We start from the raw sequence: 17,618 nt of genomic DNA on the forward strand, positions 1-17,618 counted from the left end.
TCGCACAGCTAGACGTGGGCACCCATCTTTTTCCTTTTGTGGGCCCACAAGGCTGAGTCCCACACAGGTCACTCAGAAAGAATTTTTAGAATTTGGGTGAGTGTTCACTTTATGCTTTGAGCTGAAGTTGTCTGCAAAGCCATCGTGAGAAGCTACCATACAAAAAAATCAAAAAGTGCACAAGGAAGAAAATTGCTGGTGATGGATCTCCTCCTGAGCCGGGGCAAATGCTTTGGCTGCTCCAGCAGCATCACCTGAGGTGTTGCTTCCTCTGGATGCCGAGTTCTTGGTGTCACACCAGGCCACAATGCCCAGATGCGACAGCTTAAACTGAATAAAAGTTTACCAGGTATAGTATATGGGGGCCTTTGTGCCAAAATATTGTAACAGAGCAAAGAACAGAATTTCTTAAACCCTTTAAGAGCTTGGGAAGACCCTTGGATTGATTTTGGGAATAGGAAACACATAAACATGGCTTTCTGCTAAAGGACAAGGTCCTGGGGCCCAGGTTGGGGGTTAGTTGGGAATGAAGGAAGGAAGTTCCTGGGAAGGAACTTGGAAGACATGGAACAAAAATAGGCTTTTGCTGAAGAGAGGTGATCCATTCCCTGGCATCTTGCTTACTTGAGGATCGAGGGCAGTGGCTGCTTTTTTAATCTGATGGACTGAGTTTACTAATTTTTGAGGGTTTTTTGTTTATTTTTTGTTTTTTTTTTTTTTTTTTCTCCCACCCTTGAGCAAAGAATGTGCTTTTTAGAGCAGCCCCAGCATTCTCTAGGCTCACAAGAAGCAAGGTGGGTCCATCAGACCTGTCAGCTGTCCATGCTCAGTGCAGGGGAGGGTGAGCTCGGGTGCTGCCTCCCGTTTGAGTTGCATGAGAAGAATCTCTCTGAGGCAGGGTTTGTGAGCGGATCTGGATCATAAAAAGTTGCACAGCGAGGCAGCAAACGCAGCAAGGACACCACTGCATCAGCAGTTACTGGAACAATTGAGAACTGTGCTGTAACTCTGTTTCACATTGAATGGGCTCAGGAAAATGTGAGCATTTGCCTGCCAGCAGCCAGGACCCAGCAGCAGGATAATCCAAGGAAAGCATTTACCGGTGTGTTTGTGATCAGAAATTCCAGCCACAAGTTCAAAAGTAGTCATTCCCTTTCATAAGCAAGCATTCTTGATTTTCACCCATGTATCCAGTGTGGATCCTCATAGATTCTGGGATTAAATGAATAAATCTGAAACATGTACATCTAACATCTCATCAAAAAGTGTGTAACCATAACGTTTGACATAGGAGCAGAAGAAACTTTGCACTTGAGACCTGAAATGATTTACTGGCAAGGTAATGGTCTGAAAACAGTTATTTCAGAGGTGGGAGAAGGACTTTTTGATCAGGAAGGAGCAAGAGAAGGACACTGAGTGCTCACATGAGGAAATGCCCTACAGCCCCTGGTGCCCTTCCCCTGTCTGCGAGATTCTGGACAGGCTGGTTAAGGTTGTGTATGCTTAGGTTAGCCAGTTTTGCATTCAAAATATGCTAAGGAGTAGCTGATTGTGGGCTTGGGCACTAGAAAACTTATTTCTAAAAATTCTGTGGGGTTTTCAAGTTTTATTCTCAGGTTCTTGTCAGGGTTTACACGTACAGTCTGCACAGCATGAACCACAGGGCAGGTAAGTTGTTCAAAAGTTGGTTTAACTGATAACAGTAGTTATCAGTTATTAAAGAATCTTTATGGTATTTTCACTTAGAAGTTTGATGTAAAAGGTACATGATGATGAAGAACAAGAAATTTCAGTGGTTTGCCAGCGTTCTGTTATCCCACAGATGTAGGAAGCACCAAATCCCATTCCTCAGATTCCAATTATAACAGGAATTCCAATTGTAACAGGTTCCTGGGTGCTTTGATCTGTAACCCAGGTATTAATTCCCTCCCTCTTACAAGGTTTGAGAACAACCCTGAAGATGAGTATGAGCTGTTAGTAATTTGTAAGAGAGAACATTGCAGGCCTACCAGGTTTGTGACAAACTGCAATATTGTTTAGGTGTGCAAGTTTTATGAGCTGAAAACAGTTCATACTTTGGGCAGTAGAAATGTGTTTGGGTTGAAATGAAAAGAGAAGGTGTTTTGATCCCAGGCACAGACATTTTCAGTCCTTGTAAAAACTGTTAGTGAAAAGAACCCTCAAAAGCCATCATCTGACCTGGAGTAGGTCTGGATGACTCCTTGCAAAAGTCTGTAATTAAATCAGCTCAGAATCTGCCATGTGGCAGGGCAGGCTGCAGCTGCAGAGCTCAGGTGCAGCACACAAGTTGTGCCACACTGTAATTAAGGAGGCCAGGTTTCCCCTGAATGCTTGTCTTAACAGGTGAGTGAAGTTTGTCTACGAAGAATATCTCCAACTGCATTTTCCCCCTCAGTGGAGTTGTTTTTGAGCTCCTTCACAGTGTCAGTTCTCCATTGCTCAGTGAGAAGGGGACTCTCTGTGCCACCTTTCCTCTCTCAAGCCACCACCAGGTCTCTTTTCTGCAGCCACTTCTCTTCCAAAAGCAGTTGGAGCTTATCTCAGGCCTCTGTACCTTGCCCCCAACGGATTCTGTTGGAATTGACCGCCAGGTTCAAAAGTTCCTGGGAAAGCTGGGTGCAGTGTGAGCATGGCAAAACCTCCTTTCCTTGGAAAGCAGGCTGGGAGCTGCCTCTGGAATGAGGAATTTGCTTTCACTGCCCTTGGGACATGGTGGCCACATTCCCTTCCTCTGGCATGGCTCACACTGACCCAGTAACCAGACAGGTCTTGGTCACTTTCCTCATCTGCAATTAGACTTTGCTCATAATTAAACAGAAATTATGGTAACACTATTGAAGATGGGCATTAAACTAAACCAAAGCTGACCCAATCTGATTCTGTATCACAAGTCACCTTTCAAAATCAACTTCCAAAGATGAAACAGTCCCAGGTAAGAACAGCTGACAATATCAAAAGAGAGAGGAATTCTTTAAAATTACACAAACCCTTACTTAATTGAGTTTCTTTAGCTATTCCTGTTGTGTAAAATTACACAAACCCTTATTTAATTGAGTTTCTTCAGCTATTCCTTGCCATTCTGCTGATTTTCCCCTTCCTTGTGTACCATATAGCTGTGTCTTGATTGCATTACTGGAGGTGTTTATTTATTTCTCCCCAGCTGCAGCTTTTCCTCATTGATGAGTATGGATTAAATTATAAGAACTGTAGAGGAAATTCTCCAGGAAGCTTTTATTGAAACTTTTTAAAATTAAAAATGTCTTAGAGGGGTTAAAACCAGGTAATAAAACCAACTGAAAATTCCAGTTATCTTTTCATATTTGCAACCATATGCTACAGTCATGCACCTATACAGAGAAAAATAATTAAAAATCACATTATAAAGACAATATCAAAATGCTAAGTACTAGCACAAAAAAATGAAAACTAGTTACCTTTTTATTTTCATGTCTGTCTTTCCTTCTTCCTTGCATTTGTCACTCTCCTGTCTTCTGTACAAGATTATTAAGCTCTTTTGACTAGACAGGTGCCACCCTCATAGAAACTCCAGAAGGGCCCCACAAAGCAGAGCAAATGAGGAACTTTGATGTGGATAAATGGCAGGGAACACTTCATTGAGAGGAAATCCTCATCCACACCATCACTGCTGGATGCTGGGCTTGGAACTGGTGGTTGCAGCTTTGGGAAGATCCCTCAGACTCGTTTTTCCAGGCATTTTTCTGAAACCACTGCTGTGAGGTGCAGTGACAGTGACAAAAAAAAAGCCAAGGCAGTGTTGGGTGTGTCAGGTGAGGCATGAAAACAAGGCAGAAAGTGTCATTTTACCTGCACATATAACTCCTGTGCACCCACAGCTGGAGGTCTGGGATGTTTTAGGCCTTCCCATCTCCAGGATGATGGCAAAGGAGTTTGCAAGGGAACAGAGAGAGAATGGCAACAAAACCAACTCAGGGATGGGCCAGCTGCCTTGCAAGGAGAGGGAAAAAGGCTGGGATCTGTCAATTTGCAGAGAAGACACCTGAGGTAAGGTATACTTGAGGTTTACAAAAGCATGAAGGTGAAAACAGACTTGGTGTTCAAACCCTGCACTACTGAAACCAAGGGATGATCCATAAAGGAAGTGGGAAGGTAGTTTAAGACAGACCCTGCTTTCAAAAAATATTATACACACACACTGGATAGCAAACTTTTGAGAATTTGCTGCTACAGGAAGTTGTGGACACCAATAGTTCGAAAAAGAATTAAAACATTTCAGGAATGACACATCATTATAAAAATTCCTGGATAGAATAGGCAGGGGTGGAGCAGACCTGGTACAACAACAGAAGGCGCTGGGAAAAGGAAGGGTTGCAGGTTGGGACCAGGCTTTCATGCACTTTCAAAGCTATCTCCTAGTGCCACTGCTCTGTTTCCATTTTTGAAGGTGTAAATTCAGTTTTCACTTTAAATTATACAGTCAGCTTCTCCACATCCAGGTGAGTCCCCAGAGTCAGCACACCTGGAGTTCAATTAATCTCCTTACCCAGGAAGGCCACATTTCTGATCTCAGTGTTCCCTCCCAGCTAAGGAGGGCTAGGTGAACCCTTTAGGGCGTTTCTTGTGTTCTCAGCCTCTTAGTTTTATTCTGTATTTCATTTTTCATTCCAAACTTTGTCCTCTATTTTGTCCCCATTCTGCCACCAATTTATTTTCCAAACCCTCTTTATGAGGTTTAAAATACCTAATTTTTCTTACTGCATTTCCCAGATCACCATTAATGTGCAGTAATGCAATACAAAAGCTGACAAGGTTTACAGTTGAAGGCTTCTAAGACACAGCTATGGCTTTACGACTTATCCTATAGCCTCAGGGTAAGCTAAGCTTGCCACATTTTAAAACTTTAGAAGAGAATACTAATTCTGTACGTCGTTGTTTACTAAGTATTTAATCTTTGTTATCCAGCTTTTTTCTTTTTCTCCTGGTGTTCTCAGCCACCTGTTTTTCTTTCAGATGGGGAATATCTTCACAGAAGAGTGAACACCCTCTGCCTCACCATTTAGCTACTTTCCACTTCCTCCTCCCTCTTATGCTTTCCTTTTCTGAAGTATTTTGCTGGGACTGCATGATTATTCACACCCAGACTTCAAGGTTGTTTTATATTTCATGAGTAAAACCACCTGCAATGGAAAGAGTTGGTTTTGACTTCCTGATTCAGACTGGCCAAGTTGCCATTGAGAAAATTCTTGTAAAACTTTTTACCTGTAGGAATCCAAGATGGTTTGCAACAGATCTTTGAAATTTAGCAGGAGGAAAACTCCTGGAGGGCAAAGGGGTAAGGTTTTCCATGTCCCATGAAATTCTATTCATGTCTGTCAAAGGGAAAAACTGGGAGAAAAATGTTCTTTTTTCCTCTGGCTGATGTTGGCAGCAGGGCTCTGAGAGCCATCCAAGGGGACTGGCCATGGGCAGCCTCATCCCTGGCAGTGTCCTCAGCATTCCCATTGTGCTGGGGCCTGGCACTCTGGCTGCAGCTGAAAAGCTGTTGTGAAAGTGAAGTTTGGAGACAGCAGAGAGAGAAAAAGCCTGCCACACTCTATAACAGCTCTCTCTAGACCCTGTAGACAGCCTCTCTCTGATCACTCCCTTTGTGGGCTCTCCCTTATTTTGAAGAAATTTCAGCCATTCTCCCTTGATGATCACCTGGGCGCTGCACAGGGTCCAAATCTCAGCAGAGACTTCTGTGAGTAGCTTGGGGCCTTTTCATTTTTAAGGAGGAAATGCTTCTACTAAGGCATTTTTTCCCCTTGGGAAAAGGCACTTGTGTGCTAAGTATGAGCCTTTTTTTGTGATTGCTGCCCTATTTGCTCTCACTGTTGGAACATCAGTGGAGAATGTAACAGAAGGTGGGAAGAAGTGGGAGAAGGATCTTGATTTAAGGACAGGAGAGTGACACAAAGGAGAGCAAATTGTTATTTATGCTGTAAAGTGTGCTCCTCAGTGCTGCTTTGCCTGGTGTTTTTACATCAGGCCAATATGCTCAGCTTCAGGCTTATTTTGGCCATCAGTGCTCATCTGGAGACAAGACTTGCCCTCAATTTTCTCTCAGCTCCAGGTGTACAGCATCATCAAACATCTCTCTGCTCCTTCACCAATGTAAAATATGTTATCCTAGAAGCAGAGGAAAACCAAGGATCATGGAAATATGTAAACACTTTCTACAGAGCTGCAGATGCCTGTTCTAACCTCATGTTATGCATGGTGACTCCTAATCAGAAGCTCTGTTTGATGCTGGTGATTCCTTAGCACAAGGAATACAAAAGAATCTAGCAGAACTAACTTCTCAGGATTATATTTTTACAGAACTAAGTTCTCAGAATTATATTTTTACAGTAACTTAAGAAGGAAAAAGCTCTAGGAATAATTAAATTTTCTGTGAAGAAAATAGCCAGAAGTAACACATGTTGCTGATAGTCCATCCAAACTTCTGTCCTATAAGAGGCACAGGGACAGAACAGAAATACACACTTGTGTCTTTCTCCTGCTGTCTCCCTCAGATCCCTCAGTCTCCCTTGCTGTTTGACTTCTCTTTGGGGATTTTGCAGTGCCATGGTGTCCATTTTGTGCTCCACACCCACAGACTTTGGCTGTGCCTGTGCCTGATGTCAATAAAGGGCTTCTTAGACTGGAAGCTTGAGTTCTGTCATAATAATTGGTTATTTCAAACAAGGGCTGGACAGGACTAAGTGTTTTCTCCTTTCAGAAGACAGGAGATGTCTAAAAATCTTCTAAGAACTTATTTACAGTAATTGTCAGATCAGTGGGTAAATCCCATCATAAGTGAGGAAGCTGTGACTCATAGTACTAAGAGGTTTACACGGGGTTGTGTTGTCCTTCCTTTGGTGCCTTTGGCTGGAAGCATGAAGACAATCAGGGAGCAGATGTGGCCCAGAGTAGCTGTACCTGTCCAGAATCGTGTCAGCTCAAGGATGTGAAGGGCACAAAGACCAGGAATGAATTATGGACAGGGAAAGGCACTTGGTTTGCCTCTGCTGTGCAGATACAGCCAGTGCCCAGCTGGTCAGGTCAACTAAGATTTTGACAAGCAGTGGTCAATTCTGTTTTCTCATCCTGTAGTTTCTGACAAAGAATCAAATACAAATCATCTCGTGAACTTTAGGCCTCAATGGTCTCCATCTCAGCTAATTGTCTGGATTTCCTTGACAGACAGTCAACAGATAGAGACATTTCTGAGGCATAATCACTCTGGATGTGCTGGGGAGGCAGTAAGGAGCTCCAGCAAGTTTCCCTTAAAAAAATAGAGATTTTTTTCCTTTGATCTTTCAAAAGGGGGTGCTTTAAACTCTTCTGTTAATATAGTAATAGATGCCCTAAAAGAAAAGGAGATTACTAGCTTTTAAAAAAGTAATGAGAAAGGTATTTTTTCCTTGTCTGGCTTTCACAGAAATGAAAAAATGTCTCCTCAATATTTCCTTGTTCTGGAACCAGCAGGCACCACGGAGTTTGATAGGGATCTGTCTGACTTGGAGTGTGAGCTCCTAACAAGAGCAGTGCAATTTGTAGCTCGTATTTAACAACTGGTTCAAGCCAGAACCTCTTAAAGACAAGGTTCTCAGCAACTTCCCTCTGCATCCTGAAATTAAACATTAACATAATAAGGAAGTTCAGTTCCTAACTTAATCTAACTTAATGAACAAGCACATGTTCAATTAGTCTGAGGTGCTCTGCGCTGATTCATGGAGTTGGAAATATCTCCCAGAGTATCAATACTCCTGCTGTCAGATGGCAGCAGGTCTGTTAGCTCCACTTCTGCCATGTCCTGAAACAAATTAATCTCAGCCTGTGGGATTTTCCAGGGTCCCTGTCGTTGGAAGGAAAGATTAATCTGACTCCATGTTCTTAGAAGGTGAATTTATTATTCTATTCTATTCTATTCTATTCTATTCTATTCTATTCTATTCTATTCTATTCTATTCTATTCTATTCTATTCTATTCTATTCTATTCTAGAATGCTATACTAAAGCTATACTAAAGAATAGAGAAAGGATTCAGACAGAAGGCTAAAAGATAATAATGAAAACTCGTGACTCTCTCTAGAGCCTCAACACAACTGGATCTTGATTGGTCATTAAATTAAAACAATTCACATGAAACCAATCAATGACCAGTTGGTAAACAATGTCCGAACCACATTCCAAAGCAGCAAAACACAGGAGAAGCTAATCAGATAATTATTGTTTTCATTTTTCTCTGAGGCTTCTCAGCTTCCCAGGAGAAGAAATCCTGGCAAAGGGATTTTTCAGAAAATATGGCAGTGTCACAATCTGCTGTGGCTCTTGGCTGTCAGAAATTCTCAGGTGAGATGGCAGTGCTGGGACTCCTCCTTTGGAGAAAGTGTCACATATTCCTCTGCATCTGTCCACCTGCTGTGTCAAGCTTTGTCTCTGGCCACAGGATATCTCTTATAACATCATTGCTGTTTGCAGTCATTGCTCTTCATTCCCACCGTTGTTTCTTACAAAATGGTGACAGCTCCTGGTATCCCAGATTATGCTTCTCTTTTACCTTCCCCTACTTCATATTTTTTCCCATTTATCTGCTGGTTGTTGTGACTTTGACATGAATTCCTAGTAAGCACTCAAGAGCAGCCACTCTTCAGTTTTCAGTTGAATAAAATGTAAGCAGTAACAAGTCATGTTACAATGGTGCCGCTCCATTATTAACAGCACTAGGTACAGATCAGAATTGGCATCCATTCCTGTGTGTTCTTTAACATTTTCTGCTGGCCTGTAGAGGCTGGAGATGATGGAGATTATGGTTATATGACTAAACTTATATTTCTGAATAGAATGGTTAAACAGGACCCCAATAGATGTCAGACATTTCTGTATCAGGTATGCTAGGCCTAGCATCAGGGTTCAAATTTGGGATGCCATCTTTCTAAGCTGTTATCTTTTCTAGCAGCACTGTCCCAGGAAAATGAGAATACTCTCAATGCGCATCTAGGATAAGGGACTGCTGACTGCAGATTTTCCTTTCCAGCCAGAACATGCTAGCTCGTTTCTCCTTTGCATTGGGAACAAGTACTTGCTGTATCATATGGCAAGTCTCACCACTTCCTTGATGAATTCATTTGTTTAGGATCAGGACAAATCTCTTTACCCTTTTCTCAGAGTTTTCAATCCCTAAATGAATTTCCTTCCCTCATTTTATAATTTTTCAAAGACATCTTAAAAATGATCAGTCTCTGTAAGCATCCATCTGACATTAAGAGCACCCCCCAATTTGAGCTTGATAAAGATTATCAGTAAAGACAGAATAATATACTAGGCACAGTATGTAAATAGTTTTAATTACGTTTTGTAAAAAACTTGTTTGTAAGAGCAGGTTTGACAAACAAAGTCTGCATTCTGTGTTTACTTTTTTTTTTTTAATCTGCTTGATTCATGTAAAATCTGACTCTGGACCTTGAACCACAGCTCAGTTTTTAAGTAGGTGAATGTGCTTGCAGCCACCAAAACTTTCCTAAGTTTGCTTTTGCAGCTGAATGTTGTTCTTTAAAGTACTACTTCCCAGATCCCTGTGGCAGACAGCCAATTTCAGCCAAAACTTATCTCTGGGGAATGGGAGCATGAACCTTTTTAGTTGTGGTGCTGGCAACTATTGACACCCACATGCAGCTGGAAGAGAATCACAGAGTCACAGAATGGCTTGGGTTGGAAGGGACCTTCAAGATCATCTCATTCCAGCTCCCCTGCATGGGCAGGGACACCTTCCTCTATCCCAGGTTGTTCAGAGCCCGATCCAACCTGGCCTTGGACTCTCCCAGGAATGGGCACCCACAGCTTCTCTGGGCAGCCTGTGCCAGGGCCTCAGCACCATCCCTGGGAGAGAGCTTGCACCATTCTCATTCTTGGAGTGGGAGGAGGAAAACTTGATGTTGTGATTACTTTCACAGGCCTCTCACTGCTTCAGCTCCTCAAGAGCTTTGTGACTGGCAGTGGCACTTGTTCCTGGAGTGCTTTGCTGTGTCCTCTGCTCTGCAGAGTGCCAGCCTTAGAAAGCTGGTTCTGGCAGCTCTGCCAGGCACAAATTTGCATGCAACATTTGTCTCTCCAAGGAAACTTCAAACCCTTTCTTGTCTGTCAGGCTAGGTGTACTAATGATAACATCAACCTCCCTCATGTGATCATTTCCTAAACCATTCTAGAAAATGAGACGGATTAATGAAGACTTATTATTTAAATTGCTCAAGGTACCCAGCTCATTTTTGACTGAACACAGGAGCTTCTGCCATGACTGCCACAACCAGAATGGATGTCTATTGGTCCCTAAGCATCCCCCACATCCCAGTTTTAAGATTATATGCTTTAGTTTAAACCTCATGAACTAAAGCAGCTATGACAAAATTTCTGAGAGTGTGCCCACTGGTTAAGCTGGTTGTATATGAAAGCACAAAGCTGTGCATGGGTTAATTTGCTCCCCTGAAAGCTCTCTGATTTCAAATTGCCTCAGGTATCTGTGCTGTCCATTGCAGCCTTCAGTGTAGTTACACCCTTAGTTTTATTTTTGGTCCTGGGCTTTATTTTCTAAGCCTACAGAGCCAAGATGTTTGAGTGATTCATTCCTGCCGTGGCTTAACCTGGCTCTGTGCTCCAGCTCTTGGCATTTTCCAGATCTCTGGAAAGCTGTGGTTCCCTGCCCTGGCTGCTCTACAGCTGCCACTGTCAGCCCACAGTAGCTGTGGCTCAGAAAATGTTCAGGTCTTGCACTTTGAAGTCTCTGGATGTCACTCATAACTAATCACTCATCTCTGAAACGTTCTCCCCAATGCTGAAAGTGTTTACAGAAATAATTTACTGTGGGTAGGCAAAAAAACCTGCTGGCAATTTAAAAGTAATTAAAAATTTTCCATTTCAACACTTGAGGGTTTCCATCTTCAGTGCAAAAACATCACAGGTCTCAGCAGCTGTCACCCTCAGCAGACCCTGCTTTTATTGGAATTACATTTGAAGTAGAAAGGTTTTCAAAAGAACTTCTGATTTTTGTTTTCTTGTAAATTTAACCTCTCACTTCAAATAAGAGAAAGCTGGTAACATTGTTTGCCCTGTTTCTTAGATACTGGATTATGCACTTCCCTGATTTTTATTTTACCTTTTCCTCTTTATTCTTTGATTTTCCGTGTTACAAAAATGACACGGTAGCCCTAAATATAGCAGAAGATTGCTCATGAGACCATCTTAAATTAATCTTATTAAAATAATTGATTAAACTTGGTTCTTGACTAAAAATTAAATCTTTTTTTTTCCTCTTTGTTTGACTCAAGGTCAATTTTAAGCACCTTTGTCATTCTTTGGCAGATAGGCACAATGTCCTGGAAAACATTTTGAGGAGAAATAGCACAGAGAAAGCTTGTTCCCACACAGTTCTGAACCCCTGGGGTTCAATTCTGTAGCACAGTGAAAGATCACATGTGTAATCTGCTTCTTAAACTTGGGACCTCTAATATGTAGGGCTAAGTGTGTGTTTAAGTATCTGAAAACTTTGTGTTGCCTGTTTACCTGAATCAGCCCTCTGGATGGTGATAATTTAATCCAAGTACCCTCTGAAAGCATGCCTGGCTCATTTTGAACCACTGCAGTAAAAAGACCTTTCTCCAAAGGGGAGATAATGCAGGGGAAATACTAACTGAGGAATCCCCCACCAAATTCAGTATATAGCCTTGCCTTGGATTATTTCATTGCTGCTTCTTGCTGCTGGATACACCAAGCCTTTAGAGTGCACCTTCAGGTCATGTAGACTGGACATAGACATGGAGAAATTATTACAATTCTATTTATTTTTTCTCCTGTCTTCCTAATGCACTTATGGGAGAGATACTCAGTGAAAAGTTATCTTTACAGTATGAGGGGCTGTTGCCAGGAACTCGACATGAATGATCAAACAATTTTACTAATCTGTTTTTAATACAGCATACAGAGGTAAGGAAGAATTGTGTCCTACACAAATATAACACAAAATCAGAATAATACTTTCTGATTCAAGTATCAGCATGTGGAAAAGAAAAAGTTTGTTCTGAAGTCAGCCATTTAGATGCTTTGGCAGAGAGAAAGTCAAAAGTTCTTCTGAAATAAGGAAAGAAATACGTGGAACATGGAGATCAAAGCCAGCCTACACTGTAGGATAACCAGCTGTCATTGGCTGGTCTCTCTGTGGTGCATTTATTTAAATACCCGTGTATTCAAATAGTAATTGTTCTACATTTCTAAAGCTCTCTCTCTTCTATTTGCATATTGGTCTTGCATAATTTTGAATAGGACTAAATTGCTTCACTAATTTTGACTAATATTTTAAATGAAGCTGCCAAAAAGTTACAACCCTAATTTGCCTAATAGATTTGCTTCTATGAACTTTCCTTCAAGCTGCTGCCTGGGTAAATATATTAAAAGTTCAAGTGGTGTAATTTATCTCAGACCTTCTGCAGTTAGGGTACTGTGTAACACTTCATGTAGTAAAAGCCAATACAGTGCTAAAATGGCAATACTGGAACAAACTGCTCAGATTCTTTATTATGTGAAATATGTCAAGACCTTGAAACTAATATCTGCAGCATATCAGTACTTTAATTCTGCATTTGAAAAGGAAGATTTGACAAAAAATATTTAAATACACAATTACAAGGACCAGTTGAAGGACAGGAAACAGTGGGGCTATTGACACAGAAACTAGGAAAATGAGTGGTGTAAAACATTTGTACAGAAAGAATATTTGGTTTTTTATAAGAATTTTCCTCCAGCCCAGCATTAGAATGGTTAAAGTTGAACCCAAACATTTGGCAACTGTGCCCTGCTTGGAAATATTTACAGAAGTCTAATACCTACCAGGTGGTAAAATTTTCCTACCAGGAATCCCCAAGAATTTTACAGAACATTAATAATCAGGCTTCATAAAAAAATGAAAGCACAGCTTTTCCAGATGTGTCTGCTCCTGGAGGTGGGTGGTTTGAAGCTGTGCCTCTGCTTGGTGCTCCCTGTTCCACCCAGAGAGGAAATCCTTGGAGAGCTGTGAGAGCATTCAGGGATGTGCAGATGAGCAGGACGCTGCTTGCTCTGTGCTCACCTCCCCTGGCTTGTGATGCTCTGATGGAATTACGGAAAAAACCCGCAGGAATCAGCACTGAGACAAACAGGGACCTGGAAAATCTTGACTTTTTAAAGCACCACCTGCACTGGAGAAAGGAGAGAGGTGTGGAAAGGTCAGGAAATTTACTGAAGGTGACACTGCCAGGAGCTGGCAGAGCAAGGATCCAGAGCTGACTCTGAGCCTTGTGCCTTCGTCACCAGGCTGGCTTTTATTCCAGGGAGCTGCAGCTCAAATGGGAAATGAGAGACACTGCAAAGGTATTAGACAGCTGAACAGATTGTAAGTGCTCTGGACAATCTTGTGATTACAGCCCTTGTGAGCTTTGCTTAACTGCTGGGTAAATGGGATTAAACAATTATGAATAGGTACGAGGCACCTAAGAGGATATAATGTGGTAGGAACAAACATTTTTCCATCAAGGAAGATGCAAGATTTTCTACAGAAAATAATAATTTAAAAAATACTTAATTTATGAAAAATTCTTTGTAGAAACCTGCGAATAAAAGCTAGTTGTTGTGGAGGAAGAGAAAGTTGTTATAGAAACATGGAGAGACGGATACAGAAATGTCAGAATGGCCTGGGGCTGAGTACCAGTACTTGGTGATTAATGTAATTTGCAATCTGTAAAAGAATGGTCAGTGAGGTGGCAACGTTTGCAATACGACAAAATTGTCTGGGATAATTAAAACAAGAGATGACCAAAGAGCACTACAGAGATAGCTCAGCTAGGTCACTGAGCATCAGATGAAAATTAATGTGGGTATTGCAGTTTGGAAGAATTACCTGAACTGCTGTTAGAGGTCAAAGTTAATGACAACCAGTAAAAAGAAAAAAAATTGAGTGAAAACACTGGTGCAAACCTAGGAGGGGCATGGAAGAATTTATGGATTTATATGGAATAAATCTGTGGTATGTTTATTTGGAACCTTTCAGTTCTACATATCATATGAAAAGAATGAGTGGCAGAAAAGAAGAGTTTAGAAGCAACTGGGACAAATGACGTGGAAAAATTTCCATATAAAGGATTTCCATATTAGGATTATCTAGATTAGAAGAGAATATATAGCTGTAGAGTGCACGTTAAAAAAGGGAAGATATTTCATGTTCTTGTATTTTTAATTGCAATACAAGAGCAAAAAGATGTTCAAACAATCCAAACAAAAAAGATAAAACATCATAGTTAACTGAAGAATGAATAATAGGTAGCAATGGATGCAATACTGTACTATACTTCTGAGGCCAGGAGCAGAACCAGATGGAGGAATGTAAAAGATATTTATGTCCTCAATTAGAACATACTAAACGATACATAGAACTGAAGAGAAAGGATAGTAAAAACAAACCTTAAAACAAGGAAATGGAGAGGCTGTTTCATCTTTGCATTAAAAAAATGGATTTTGTCTTCCTCATCTGAAGCACCAGAGACTGTCAACATCTGCTGACATGATCCTAGATGAGCTGGTGTCTGAGTCTACCCATTTGGAAGTCAAAGGTGCTAATTAGAAGAATGAATATGAACAATAGAAAAAACCAGCAGATTGAACCACTTTCATATTTGGGATAGTCAGATGCTTCATTCTTTTTAACCAGGTAGTTTATTTTCACAAGGGGTATATAAAATTAACTATAATAATTAGTTTAGGCAGTATGCTTATACTTAGATTCAGGTATTTCTGTTTGTAAAGAATGCTTTCATGGACATTTTCAGTCTCAGTCAGCAGGAGACAGTCAGTGTACAGGCACAGAGCAGTTCCTTTATCAGGTTGAGGAGCTCATGACCTATATACCCTGCCATCTGCCCATCTCTTACGCCAAGGTAAATCTGCCTCACTCAACCACTTCATAAAAGAAAGGAAATGCAGCAAAGGCCAATTTATTAATAACCAGAAATCCTCAACTGTCTTATAAACATCAGAACAAGGATCAGAACAAAGTGGTTTTGCTGTAGCTATCTGAGCAAACCAGAGGTCAGAAATATTCCCATTTAAAACAAACAATCATTTGCAGAATAGCAGGTTATCCCACAGAGCCACAGAGACTCCTGTCTCCATCTTTGTTTTCTTCCTGTCTGTTTTAGTGGCTGGGTTTTCCACCCTGCAGAAGGGAGCAGAATGTGCCTCAGGTGTGTCCCAGCTCATTACCTTGTCCTTTTGTGCTGCTGAGTTTGTGTCTATTCCATTTCCCTAACAGTGTGGATGTCCACAAACTGAGAAGTCTCATGAGCTGTGTCTTGTCAATTGATCTTAAATTTTGATGGGCTCAATGCAATGTGAAATAAAGGCCATAAATCTCCTGGAAGACAGCTTTCACTTTGTGATGTAATTGGAATGGAGGCAAGAATTAAGAGGCACAGATGTGATTTTTTAGCATATATTGCCTTCAGAAAGAGATTCACATGTCATGGGTGCTGGGCAGGCAGAATACATAACTAGGGGGACCTGTGTGGTGACCTGAGTCCTTTTGGTCACATAAAACTCAGCAGCACCTCAGGTTGGTGGCAGAAGTGACTGCCCTGGCTGTGACCCCCCTGTGCCTGGGGCTGCCTCTGGCTGAGTGGAACTGGGTATAAATAACCAGAGTTTCCTGACCCAGGTGTTACAGAAGCCTTTCCCCCACTCTGCTTTTACCTTATTAAAAGTAGTCACCTTGCCCCCAGAAAAGAACTGTGTTTCAGCAGAAGCTTGAAGAGTTTACATTTTTCTCATAATGAGGAATAGTTTGCTTTTAAAACATAGCTCAAGTAGCACTTAGAGAGTTGCATTTCAGTAGCTTGCTGTAGCTCTTCAGTCCATACCTATATCCTTTTCTCCTTTTCTCTCTTTTTTTTTTTTTTTTTTTAATTTCTCCTGAAAAACAGCTGGTTCCTATCTTCTGCTGTATTACCCAGTATGGAGGGACTTCTGCTGAGGATGTGCCAGTGTCACAGCTTCCAGTCAGGAGCACTCAGCTAACAGCTGCCCCACAGCAGCTGCACTGGGACCCCTTTGCTCTCCTGCCAGAGCTGATCCTGCTCCACTGCTGTGCTCCAAGGCACTGAAATTTGCTCAGGCTCCACCAGGATGAAGAAGGAGGTGTTAGGCAGAGGAGAAGACATGGGCATGTGTCTGCTCAGCCATTTGCTGCTCTACAGTGTCAAGTGCGCTCCATGAATGTGCTCTACCTCTGCCAAAACACCAGTTTGTATTTCCACAGCATTCCTGGAGCCATAAAAGTGTCATTCCACACCTCCTCAGGTGTTAAAGCTTATTTAAAAACTCCTTCATCCCCTATGGCATTTTATAGCTCTTGCTCTAGAGACCTGAAGTTGACTGGACATAAGCTGGTGAATCCTTATTTTGGGATGTTCACAGCTGAGCTCCTTGAATTTGAAGGAATTCTGCACTGAGAGCTTGGTCTCCTGTTATGGAAACAAGGCCTATAGTTATACCCAGCCTTTTCTTAGTTCTGTACTTACAGTTCCTCAGAGTTAATTTCAGGTTTTTAGTACTCCTAAGCTCCCTTTGACCTCTCTTTGGCCCAAAAATGCATAGCTTTGTTCTTTAGTCTTACCTATAAATAAAAACATTTTTTCTCTTAATCCTGGTGTCTGTGATCCTCTGTCCACATCAATCCTGATAAAGGTTACAGTTTTGAACTTTGAAACCTTTTCTAGGGAATATTCCCGTATTTGTCTGTGTGCCTCATTCTGATTTTTACCTGATTTCTTACATTTTTCTCATACCTCCCTACAATCCCTTCTCCCTCTGTTCAGTTTATTCCACAGCCTGCATGAGCCTCACTCAGCCAGTGTCTGCCTTGTCACACTTCACTCCCATTGCCAGGGCCTTCTTTTTAATGGGCAGTTCAGGCTTCCAGAATTTCCTAATTTCCCTCTGAGCAATCTTTTCTGAGAAATACCTCCCCTTTTAACTCAGCCATTACTGCCTACCAGTAGTAGGGCTTTGGGGATTCTTTTTTAAGCTCTACCTTTGTTGCATTTAAACCCCATTGGTTTTAATAGCAGGGCCATTAAAGAGTCAGAGAGTGAGAGCTGTAAGAATAATACACAGCATCTTAACTTGGCTATTAGGGGAGAGTGGTTTCTAAACACCAGAAGTGTTGTCAGTGAGACACTGCCTGGGGCCCTGGAAACGCTCCAGCCCTCAGTGTGGGAGTTTTTTCAGGGTGGCAGTGGGGTGTGAGCAATCACATCCCTACCTGGTTTGGATGGTTGCTGTGGCTCAGAGCAGCTGCCTGGCACTGCCAGGGCCAAATGCCACCAGCAGGAGGTCACAGCCCACGATGCTTTAGGCACTCACCTCATATCAGGGTGTAGTGAGGGCCTTTCAGCTTCTTTATGTCCACCTTCCTGTGCTGTTCAGTGCCCCCTTGCCTCTCTCTGCCTGTCCTGTCTGCTCACAGGATTGTTTCTCACATGGTGCCACAAAGGCTTTTTTATGACTCAGTGATTAGAAGG

Source organism: Ammospiza nelsoni, chromosome 2, assembly GCF_027579445.1.
Source record: "Ammospiza nelsoni isolate bAmmNel1 chromosome 2, bAmmNel1.pri, whole genome shotgun sequence".
NCBI lineage: Eukaryota > Metazoa > Chordata > Aves > Passeriformes > Passerellidae > Ammospiza > Ammospiza nelsoni.